This window comes from Hypanus sabinus, chromosome X1, assembly GCF_030144855.1.
Source record: "Hypanus sabinus isolate sHypSab1 chromosome X1, sHypSab1.hap1, whole genome shotgun sequence".
In the NCBI taxonomy this organism is placed as follows: Eukaryota; Metazoa; Chordata; class Chondrichthyes; order Myliobatiformes; family Dasyatidae; genus Hypanus; species Hypanus sabinus.
The window spans coordinates 50,278,602-50,291,350 of record NC_082738.1 but is presented as its reverse complement, the minus strand read 5'-3'; the positions used below and the strand labels follow the sequence as shown (position 1 = coordinate 50,291,350).

Here is a 12,749-nt window from a genome sequence, read left to right as displayed (position 1 = left end):
GTTTGCTGACTGCAAAGCTCTAAACTCAAATGAAGACCTTAAGCCCTATCAGATATAAATAGCCACAAGTACTCTCACGAAAGGGAGATGATACTATAACTACCCAATCTTCAAAGTCTAGTTCCTGTTTATTTTCCATGGTGAGCTTAGCTGCCAATACCCACTATTTCAGTGGTGAGTCCCCCCTTCCTACCAAGGAGAAGATATTTCCCACTAACAAAGTATTTTAAAACACAGTTCATTTACTTTTAGTGATACATATTTAAATCCAACACCATTCTTAAAACACATTTAAAACATTCAGAGGATTTCTATCTTATAAAGCATTTCCAAATTACAAACCATTTCTGAAACACAAATCATTTTTAAAACAGAAAGGATTTCCAAATCTGATACACTTCCTATAATCAAAAAAGACAACCAATGCTGCAGATGAATGAATTGCCTGTTGCAGGAATCGAAGCCAGAGAAAAAGATTCCTGTTCAGCCCATGTTTCTTTCATGCTTCTTGATGTTTTTTTTTTATCTCATTCCTAATAAGTCTGAACTGCTCTCTACATTTATACACTTTTTCTTCTGCTTAAATTACTCCACATGCATGTTATTTCCTCAGATATCCTTATTATGCAAACCATCTAAGAACTTTCTAGACACATAATTCTTAGCTACCTACACTTAATGCTGTAAATCTAAATTCTTTGAGTACAAAGACTCCCAACATTAATAGATTAGTTAAGGATAGGCTAAGGGTTTTGTTTCCATCGGGTCTGCAAGCTTCCTTGAACTAAGCAATGTAGTCAGCATTGTCTGTTTTGAAACGAACCAAATTAAATAACCCATTGTCTTATACTGAACCTCCTGAGCAGCAATAAGTTAGGTGCAGTGAGCTGCAGTCTACTTTCCACAGACAGTGTTTGCTATATACAGAGCTTGTATGCAAAGCTATTCTATGGATAGTGCTTGTTTTAATTTCAAGCTGATTACTGGTTGCCACTTATATTTTAAGAACTGAAAACTGACTCCTGTTTACAACCAGAAGCTAAACAATATTAGTTGGAACATACACAAAATGCTGGTGGAACGCAGCAAGCCAGGAAGCATCTGTAGGGAGAAGCACTGTCGACGTTTCGGGCCGAGACCCTTCGTCAGGACTCATTTGGAAGTTTACTTTCATCTGCTTGATCTTGACAATTGGCAGCTACTGTGTATGGAAAGCAAACTTGGCAGAGCATGATCAAGAGGCCCACTGTCCCAAGAAATGAGTATCCATCACACACTATTTTTCTCAGGAAGCTACTTATTTTCCAGAAACAAGCCAAACAAAACTTTTCACAGACCAGGCCACATTTTCAGTTCTACTAATGGTTGGATTTTAGCTCATATTTTCCCATTTATAAATTCTTAAGTTTAGAGTATAAAATATAGAATAGTACAGTGTATGCCTTCTAATCTAGGCAGCATCTTGGTAAATATCTTCTGCACCCTCTCTATACCCTCACATTCTTATTATAATGGGGCAACCAACTTCAGGTGTGGCCTAAGCAGAAATTTAAAGAGCTGCAACATAACTTCCTGACTCTTGAACTCAGTGTCTCGACTGACAGAGGCAAACATGAAATACGTTTCTTTACCACCTTATCAACTTGTGCAGCCACTTTCAGGGAGCTATGGATTGGACCCCAAGATCCCTCTGTGCATCAGTGTTGTTAAGGAGCTTGCCATTAACTGTGTACTTTCCTATTATATTTGATCTCTCAAGGTACAACTTCTCACACATTCCTAAATGAAACTTCATCTGCCATTTTTCTGCCCACATCTTCAAATGATCTACATATATCCCCCTGTAACCTTCATCAACCTTCTGCATTATCCACAATGCCACCAATCTTTGTGTCATTAGCAAACTTACTAACATCTATGCTTTCATCCAAGTCATTTCTGTATATCACAAACAGCAGAGGTTTAAAATATAAAATCTTGCACTCTTGGTCAAAAGCTAAGTTACAAAGGCATTCTAATGGCCCCGTGGAAGACATTTAGATTAATATCCTATATTGTTTCATAGGAAATAAAAATATATATCATAATTTATTTCTGTCCTGGAAAATGGATATATATTTTAATAAATAATGTGTTCAGAGAGTTAATCCTGTCCATTGAGTGAATTCTGCAGTGGATCAGGCTCTGTTTTCATATGTGACAATGTAATCTTCAATAAGCTAAATGAATACTCATGGGCGTTTCCCTGAAATTGTTGTGTGCGTGAGTGAATAACATGACTTATTTCAGAAACAGTTGCATTGTGATAACACACTAAGTGAAATAAAATGGCAAGCTTCACAATTCTCCCTTGTATATCACATTTCCAAATCTTTCAAAAATTGCAGTAATTTCACAGGTTTTGATTATTATGGATATGAATCAGATTCTATTTTGTCAAGCCAACTGGCTGCTTCAAGATCTAACTAACTCCATGCATGCTCAGGTCCAGGTGGCAGGCCTTTGTCTTCCTTCCCCTCTCATCCATGGCAGCCATAGTGCTGTTGCCTTCTGCAATGAGGAGTGTGCCTTTAGGATCAAGCTGTTTTTGGATTGGTGGCAAGCAAAGTGTTAAACAATGAAGCAAAACTGAACCTGTTCCCATCAGAAGGCACCCAGATCCCATTACAGTGCACATTTCTCAGTGCAAGTAGCCTAAGCTGTTTCAAACAAGTCTTTTTGGACAATTTTGCAAATTATTTTGCAGAGAACTTGTATGGGCATTAATGATAAATACATTAACAGTGTAATTCAGCCAATGATAACACCTCATTAGAGATGCTATCATTCTAATAACATCTCCTCCTTGCTGACAATCAACACAGGTGCATCTCAAGGATGAATGCTTAGCTCACTGCTCTATTCTCTCTACACTCTTGACTGTGGCTAAGCACAGTTCAAATGCCATCTATAAACCCACAAATTACACCATTGTCATTAGTAAAATCTCAGAAGGCAACAAGGAGTCATACGGGAGTAAGATAGATCAGTTGGTTGAGTGGTGCCGCAACAACAATCTCACACTCAGCATCAGCAAAACTAAGGAATTGATTGTGGACCTCAGGAAAGGGAAGTCGGGAGAACACATGTCAGTCCTCATGGGGGGGGGGGGCAGTGGTGGGAAGGGTAAGCAGCTTTAGGTTCATGGGTGTCAACATCTCATAGGATCTATCCTCTGTCCAATGTATTGATGCACTCATGAAAATGACACAGCAGCAGAGGTTTCAGAATGTCAGCAAAGACTCTTGCAAGATGTACAGTGGAGAGCCTTCTGACTGGTTGCATCACAGTCTGGTATGGAACCTCCAATGCACAGGATTGCAGGAGGCTGCAGAAGGTTGTAGACACAGGCACAACTCTCCCCACCAATCAGGACGTCTTCTAGGGCGGTGTCTCAAGAGGCAGCACACATGAGTTCATTATCCATTCAGAAATTTAATGGTGGAGGGGAAAAAGCTATTCCTAAAGTGTTGAGTGTGTCTTCAGGCTCCTGTACCTCTTCCTTGATGGATGGAATGAGAAGAGGGCACGTCCTGGAAAATGGGGGTCCTTAAAGAGGGATGCCACCTTTTAAAGACGTTGCCTTTTGAAGACGTCCTTGGTGCTGGGAAGGCTGGTGTTCATGATGGAGTTCACAACTTTCTACAGTTTTTTCCAATCCTGTGTAGTTGCTTCTCCATACCAGATGGTGATGTAACAAGTTAGAAAGCTCTTCATGGTACACTGTAGATATTTGTGTTATATCAAGTCTCTTCAAACTCCTGATGGAATATAGCCACTGTTATGCCTTCTTTGTAATTGCATCAATAAGTTGGGCCCAGGATAGATCTTCAGAAATGTTGACTCCCAGGAACCCTTTCACTGCTGATCCCTCAATCAGGTCTACTGACTGTTCCCCCAACTTCCCCTTCCTGAAGTTCACAATCAATTCCTTGGTCTTACTGGCATTGAGTGAAAGGCTGTTGTTGTGACACCACTCAACCAGCTGATCTATCTTGCTCCTATATACCTCCTCGTCACCACCTGAAATTCAGCCAATAGTTGCGGTCATGAGCAAATTTATAGCCAGCCTTTGAGCTTTCTAACCACACAGTCCTGGGTGAAGAGAGAGTAGAGAAATGGACTAAGCATACATCGTTGAGGTGAGCCAGAGTTGATTGTCAGTGAGGAGGAGATGTTATTTCCAATCTGTGTGCTGTGTGTGACTGTTGGTATTGTGTTTTGCACCTTGGCCCCAGAAAAATGCTGTTTTGTTTAGCTGTATTCATATGTATGGTTGAATGGCAATTAAACATGAACTTGATCTCTGAAAATCATGAAGAGCCGACACTGAAAGTGTGCCTTATATTACAACTACCATTAAATGGCCAATAAGTAACCTCCACAACCAAGATCATTTCCCACCATTGCACTGATCTCTTCCCAATCCCATCTCCTCCTCCCTTTTTTCTAAATATCAAATACCCTCAAACATTCCATTCAAACCTTGCTTTTTCTGCAGCCACCTTTTGGTAATGACAATTTGCTCACAACCATTCCCTTTTAACTGTGCTATTGATTCATAGTCAGGAGGAAGTACGTGGTGTCTGAGAGCTAATGTTTAACCTCTGCAAGTGACAGTTCATTGCATCAGACCTCAATGGCACCACCATTATCAGTGGGATTAATGACAATATCATGGTTGATTCTTGGTGAACTGAATATTGCAAGTGGATGTTGTCTTTCTCACTTTCTCCGGATACTATTGTACTCATTTTGATTCCAACAGCACACAAGACTACATTCAGCATTGCCTTGGCGTAGTGAAAATGAACATTTTAGTTGAGATCTCTCATCTGTGGAACCATTCCTAAATAACTTTTGCACCCAATCTAGAATTTGAATATGCAGTAATGCAAAATCAATAGTTAACTAAATTAAAAGGGATGGAAATCCTTGCTGCTCTTCAACCTTTGTTGATAAAAATATGACTAAATTGCTAAATAAATAATCAGACTATTAATTTATTGTTGTTAATTTATCAACCATGTTGTGAATGTTGCATGCACTTAGACCATACACACTAACAAGTACAGAAAAAGGAGGGAAGAGCAAATGACTGTGGTTAGAGAGTCAGTTTGCATGTAGCTAAGAAACAGCAAAGGGCAGAAAATATTGCTGAGTGTTGGTCACCAAGTAGGGCAACACTTAAATAAATTGGAGCCTCATATAAAAGGGATGGCACGCACAATAATGTATGAGACTTTTCATGTAGATTATCCAAGGGAAATTATTGGTAATAAATTGTTAGAAATAAAATCACGGAATATGTGCAAATGCTTTTATAGATGAATATGTTGAAGATACAATGAAGGTAATGGTTACTTTAGATCGGATGTGCGATTAGGAATAATTGAATGATATTTTTTTCGTAACGGGCCTTTAGGGAAGAATGGCTGTAACAGTATAGAATTTGACATTGAATTTAAAAGTGCTGTAGTTCAGTGCTAGGTTTTAAATCTAAGGGGGGAAATAAACCATGAAGAAGCGAACAGAGATTTAGCTGTGATGGATTGTAAGAACACATTAAAATATATAACGATGGATACGCAATGGTTGACATTTAGATAAACGATACATGTTGCAAGACAAATATAATCCCTTAATGCACAAAACAAAAGGAGAGGTGATTCAACCGTGTGGCTGAAAAGAGAAATTCAACATGGTATCTCAGCAGGCCTGGAGATTTCAGAACTCAGCAAAGGTGGTTTTCCGTAACGCAAAGCCCTATCATCCGCGCATGTGTCAAGAAATACGAATTGTAAAATGTTTTCTTCACATACAGTCTGTAAGAGTGGATTTCATTCCTTATCTTAAATTTTTATTTAGTGATTTCTGAATTCTGTAAGGGCGAATTCCTGTTGCCCAAGCGGCCTTCACACAAGCTGCTGATGCGCATCAGACAGCATCTGTGGAAGCAAGAGATGGTCAACGTTTTCGGTCACGATTCTTCATCGGGACCGATAACACGGCATTCCTTTTGCAATGTTTCCGCCCAAAACACTGACAGTTCCGTTCCTCCCCGCGTACGCTGCTCGACTTGCTGGCTCCTCCAGCAGATGATCGTTTGTTGCTCCAGATTCCAGCATCTGTGGTCTTTTATAAACACTGAGGTCACCGATGTCAACTCCAGTGATTTAGGTTTTCAGGAGGATGCAAGACATTAGTTCTGCAGTTCGGTCCTATGGTGTAATGGTTAGCACTCTGGACTTTGAATCCAGCGATCCGAGTTCAAATCTCGGTAGGACCTCGCTATGTTTTAACAACAAATAAAGGTTCTTCAACTCAATGTCCAGTGGCATAACTGGATTCAAGACACAGAAATCCTATATTGGTTTCCACTTACGTAAATAATTGACTTACTTTAAACTCCTTTCTGTTTAATTAGACCGCGGCTTATGCTCATGGCCCCAAGTTAAGTTTCGCAATTCCAAAAGCCACTTTTGCTTGGGTAGAACATCTTTAAGCACTTTCCCCCCATTCTTCCACTTTTTAAAAGATGAGTGATGACTCTAAACCCTACAAGGAGAGCAAACCTCTCGATGCATCTTGATCACAAACATTTTGTTGGATTACAAGCTATTCGTGGAATAAAAATAAGTGCAAACCACATAATTACCAGGTCCTCTTTATGCTGTAATAGAATCTTGTATATTCTCCACATTCCAACTCACCGTGACAGTAAAGGCAGGGGAATCCCAAGACCTTGGAGGGGTGATTATCTTTCTAGTAATCAATCAACAAACCATTTCAAACTGCGTTGTAGCTCAATAAAATATTTTGGATGATTTAAAGTTAATTTTGAGAGTTTCTAGCTCTCAAATTATGATTCATTCTTGCAAACGATCTCGCAGCAATTCCAGGAATTTCTACTTACTCCTTTTGTAGTAAAATATAATTTAACTCGCAGTATTGTTTAATCCAAAAGTACTCAAAGGGCCAGGTCAGGAGTTGGATGTATTAAATACAATACCCATCAGCAACATTACACACCAGTAAATGAAAGAAATAAATGATATAATTGCATCAGACTGAGTTGATTGTATTATCAATGAATTAACATGAATTACGGAGGATTGTTAATTGATAGAAAAATTTGTGAGGTCCCACCGAGATTTGAACTCGGATCGCTGGATTCAAAGTCCAGAGTGCTAACCATTACACCATGGGACCGTGTCACGAACAGCTGCGAAATAGCATCCTCAATAAAGAAATAAAGCTCAATGTGGTTTCATTAAGTTTTTTTTAATTTTATGTCCCGGTGTGCGATGAAGCGTTCGCCTTCCTCAAGAAACAAGGAAACCATTTCACTCCCAAAGGTGAACGCTACCCCGTGAGGCGATCGCGCAGCCGGAACAAGCCAGGCATTGTGACGTCACCCGCCGCTTGCGGCGTGGAAGGAGGCAGTGTCTGAAAACCGGCACCGAAAAACCGCGAGAGCTCACCTTTGTGTTGGGATTTTTAAAACAAGTTAAATTGGGTAGGAGAAAATATTATTTTTTATGCAGATACAGCGCGGAGTAGACCCTTTATGCCGCTCCGTCCTTCGATTTAAAGAGCAAACACTGTCGACGTTTCAGGCCGAGACCCTTCGTATATATAATGTATATATCACCCAACACGAGGAAATCTGCAGATGCTGGAAATTCAAACAACACACACAAAATGCTGGTGGAACACAGCAGGCCAGGCAGCATCTATAAGGAGAAGCACTGTCGACGTTTCAGGGTAAAATGATGAAGCTGATTAACGGAGTTATTCAGTAAACAGTTAATTGTAAATAGCAAACACGAGGAAATCTGCAGATGCTGGAAATTCAAACAACACACACAAAATGCTGGTGGAATGCAGCAGGCCAGGCAGCCTTCGATTTAACCCTAGTCTAATCATGGGACAGTTTATAATGAACAATTAACCAACTAACCGGTGCATCTTTGGACTGGTTTTATAGCCGCTGTAATAGGTTGTTCACAATAAGCTCCCACACACCTAAAGCAATAACTACATGATTTAATATATTGTTAGGTTCCTTCACCTGATTCAAATCCCGGAAACTCCCCACCAACCAGATAAATGACAGTATCATAATAACCAGGGGTCAGTGGCTGAAATTGGCGGCTCACTGTCACCTTCTCATAGAAATCAGAATCAGGTTTATTATCACAGGCATGTGATGTGAAATGGGTCCTTAGCAGCAGCAGTTCAATGCAATAATCTAGCAGTGAAAAAATAATAATAAATAAAATAAAACAATAATAAACAAGTAAATCAGTTACGTATATTGAATATGTTTTGAAATATGCAAAAACAGAATTACTGTATATTTTAAAAAGTGAGGTAGTGTCCAAAGATTCCTGTCCATTTAGGAATCGAATGTCAGAGGAGAAAAAGCTGTTTCTGAATAACTGAGTGTGTGCCTTCAGGATTCTGTATCTCCTACCTGATAGTGAGAAAAGGGCACACCCTGGCTGCTGGAAGTCTTTAATAATGGACGCCGCCTTTCTAATACACTCCCTAAAGGCGTCCTGTCCTGGGTACTTTGTAGGCTAGTGCCCAAGATGGAGCTGACTAGATTTACAACTTTCTGCAGCTTCTTTCAGTCCTGTGCAGTAGCCCACCCCTCCCCCTATACCAGACAGTGCTGCAGCCTGTCAGAATGCTCTCCACAGTACATCAATAGAAGTTTTTGAGTGTATTTGTTGACATGCCAAATCTCTTCAAACTCCTAATGAAGTATAGTCTCTGTCTTGCCTTCTTTATAAGTGCAGCAATATGTTGGGACCAGGTTAGATTTTGACACCCAGGAACTTGAAACTGCTCCCTCTCTCCACTTCTGATCCCTCTGAGGATTGGCATGTGTTCCTTCATCTTACCCTTCCTGAAGTCCACAATCAGCTCTTTCGTCTTACTGACATTGAGTGCCAGCTTGTTTCTGTGACACCACTCCACTAGTCGAAATATCTTGCTCCTGTACACCCTCTCATCTCCATCTGAGATTCTACCAACAATGGTTGTATCATCAACAAATTTATAGATGGTATTTAAGCTATGCCTAGCCACACAGTCATGGGTATAGAGAGTGCAGAGCAGTGGGTTAAGCACACACCCCTGAGGTGTGCCAGTTGTTGATCGTCAGCGAGGAGATATCACCAATCCGCATAGATTGCGGTCTTCCAGTTAGGAAGTCGAGGATCCAATTGCAGAGGGAGGTACAGAGGCTCAGATTCTGTAACTTCCCAGTCAGGATTGTGGGAGTGATGGTGTTGAATGCTGAGCTATAGTCAATGAACAGCATCCTGACATAGGTACTCTAATACTAATCAACAAACTTCAAGACCTGGACCTCTGTACCTCCCTCTGCAGCTGGATCCTTAACTTCTTCTTTGGGAGACCACTGCCAGTGTAGGTCAGAAATAACATTGCCTCCTCACTGACAATCAACACAGGTGCACCTCAGAACACTGCTCGACCCCACACCTACGACTGTGTGGCTAGGCACAGCTGAAACACCATCTATAAATTCACTGATGATAGAACTGTTGTTGGTAGAATCTCAGCTAATGATGAGGTGTACGTGAGTGAGCAAGATTGGCTGCTTGAGTGGTGACACAACAATAATCTTGCTCAATGTCAGTAAGACTAAGGAATTAATTGTGGACTTCAGGAAAGGGAAGTTAAGAGAACACACACCATTCCTCCTCGAGGGAATTATCAGTGGAAAGGGTGAGCAGCTTCAAGATCTTGGGTATCAACATCTCTGAAGATCTATCCTGGGTCCAACACATTGATGCAGTTATGAGGAAGGCATTCCAGCAGCTATATTTCATTAGGAGTTTGAAGAGATTTGATATGTCACCAAAGACACTGGCACAAACACATACCACTCTCTTGCTTCTCCCACAAAGCCAGTGTTGATTAAATACTAGGTCTGTTAATAATGGCAACTTCAGGTGTATGAATAGACATAACTGACTTTAGCTGAATAGGGCTCACAAGGTAAGATCTCTTTGCGCTCTTAAATTTGAGAGAGTTCCCTGGAATCTATAATCTTAAATGATATAATTTGTTACGATTTGATTTCCTATTTGGTGAAAACTAATTGTCCTGGGTTAATTGCTGACTAAACTTAAATAACTTAGGTGACAGTTCTTGAGAAAGAATATGATGAATGGTATGAGTATGAAAAGTAAAGCAATCTTATTTAAGTGTGTGGATAATTTAGAAATAAGTAATGAAAATAAGGTGCAACACAGACCAAGAGAAAATAGAGATGAATTCACCTATTTAACCCTAGCCTAATCATGGGACAATTTATAATGACCAATTAACCTACATCTTTGGACTGTGGGAGAAAACCCAAGCACCCAAAGGAAACCCATGTACACACGAGAAAGAACATTCAGACTTGTTACAGAGGATGCCAGAATTGAACTCCAAACTCTAACGTTGAGCTGTAAGTGTTGCACTAACTGCTACACTTCAGTGGCACTCCACTGTAAATAAATATTTCATCATCCCATCATATGAATGATTTGAATGATGATGATTTTTATTTTTTTATTATTTAAACAGCAACTAACATCTACATTACAGATAAAGATGCCCCAAAAAAAAAATGGATCACTGTGAAGGGTTTCGGCCCGAAACATCATCACTCCCTTCTCCCATAGATGCTGTCTGGCCTGCTGAGTTCTGCCAGCATTTTGTGTTTTTTTTAATGGATCACTGTTCTGCTTGAACACATGACTGCACAGCTAAACACCGGAGTAATTCACCAATTTTGTCAAATTCACCAATGACACAACAGTGGTGGGCCACATCACCAACAACGAGATGGCCAAAAGAGAGGAGGTGGAAGAGCTGAAGGCCCAGTGCCATGCTAGTAACCTTTTCCTCAATGTTAACAGTGGAGTAGAACAAAGAGTTCTGGGAATACATATTCATAATTCCATAAGCTTTTGGCACATTGGCTTTCATAAATCAAAAGTATTGAGTACAGGAGTTAGGATATTACGTTGAAATTGTTTAAGACATTGGTGATGCTGCATTTGGAGTATTGTGTGCAGTTCTGGCCACCTGCCTACAGTAAAGATATTAATAAGATTGAAAGAGTACAGAGAAAATTTACAAGGACGTTGCTGGGACATGACGACTTGCGTTATAGGGAAAGGTTGAATAGGTTAGGACTTTATTCCCTGGAGCATGGGAGAATGAAGGGAAATTTGATATCCAAATTATGAGAATAGATAAATGCAAGCAGGTTTTTTCTCAGGATACTAGAACTAGAGGTCATAGATTAAGGATAAAAGGTGAAATATTTAAGAAGAATCTGAAGGTGGACTTCTTCACTCAGGTTAGTGCGAGTGTGGAACATGCTATCAGCAGAACTGGTGATGCAGGTTTGATAACAATATTTAAGAGAAGTTTGGATAAGGAGGTGTAGATCAACGAAACTAGGCAGAACAACAGTTTGGCACAGACTAGATGGGCCAAAGGGTCTGTTTCTCTGCTCTGGTGTTCTATGACTAGGATCAAACATTTATTACCTACCTCTTTTACACCATATCAGCAGTTGCAATAGCATTTTTGTCACAAGTCTTAATGTGACTCCAACTGGAAATTCTACATTTGCAATATAGTTTTGAATAATGTGATGTACTATTGGATTTGTGAGACTTACCATGAGTGTCTCCACAAGAATGTCTATTTTGTTGTGATGAATAAAGACTTCCACATCCACAACTCCAGTGTCTCTCCAGTGACTTCGATCGCAGTTACAACACCCTATATTTTGCTTTCTGTACCTGATTTTCCTCTATTCTGTGGGGAAATATGACTGACATTGCATTACTCTCCGATGTGTCTCCATTTATAAAAACAGTTCATTTCAATTGGAAGCAGAAAAATATATTTTATAGCTACAGAATTTTTTTTTGAGTCTTAATGGGAGGATTCACTGGGACCAGGAAGATGAATGTAGTAATGGTTGTTAAAAATAAATTTATTCTGACTCAATTTGCCAAGTTTTTAACATCATAATGAATATTAAAAACGTCAATTAATTAATATATGAAAGTAATGTTCTTAGCTGATCGTTTAAGCAATCAATATATTTACACTTCATTAATTTGTTCTGCAAATAATTTAATTCGCTGCCTATAATTATTATGTTGTCCTTGATAAAAGTGTATTTTCAGTTTGAAGAGCATAGCTGCATTTTCAATCATTAGGCCACCTCCCCTCCCCCCACTCCCCCCCCCCCCCCCCCAATACCACTGTTAAATGACCATTAACCAGGTAACTTAAGAATTTAGGTTACAAAAAAAAAACACTAGTATTAAAACCTGAAGAATTAAGTGATTGTTAAGGTGTGACTGAATAAATCTGAATAATTTTGTATTTTTTCTAAATTGAATTGTTGAGACAGAATTCAATCAATATACTAGAATGGCAGTGTATTACGGCAATTAATTTTTTTTTATTTTTAGATCTTATTCCAAACAGAAGCATCAACTTCTTGGTGACAACAGTGACAAACACTTTCTTAAGATATCATAAGCTTCGGATGTTAATAAATAGCAGAATTTTTTTTATCTGTAATGAGCTCTTTGGGCCTGTGTGCGGCGCCAGAGAGCATTGGGCGCCAAGGTTTTTAGAGCGCCTGAATTGAT

General features: G+C 39.6%; 2 non-coding genes across 2 annotated transcripts; one reads left to right on the top strand and one right to left on the bottom strand.

Annotated features, from left to right (window-relative positions):
- Positions 1 to 6,256: 6,256 nt before the first annotated feature.
- On the top strand, positions 6,257 to 6,328 carry trnaq-uug (transfer RNA glutamine (anticodon UUG)). The gene has a single exon. It is a non-coding gene; the product is annotated as a tRNA-Gln (tRNA).
- Positions 6,329 to 7,179: 851 nt separating this feature from the next.
- On the bottom strand, positions 7,180 to 7,251 carry trnaq-uug (transfer RNA glutamine (anticodon UUG)). Its single transcript has one exon. It is a non-coding gene; the product is annotated as a tRNA-Gln (tRNA).
- Between the last annotated feature and the right edge of the window lie 5,498 nt (positions 7,252 to 12,749).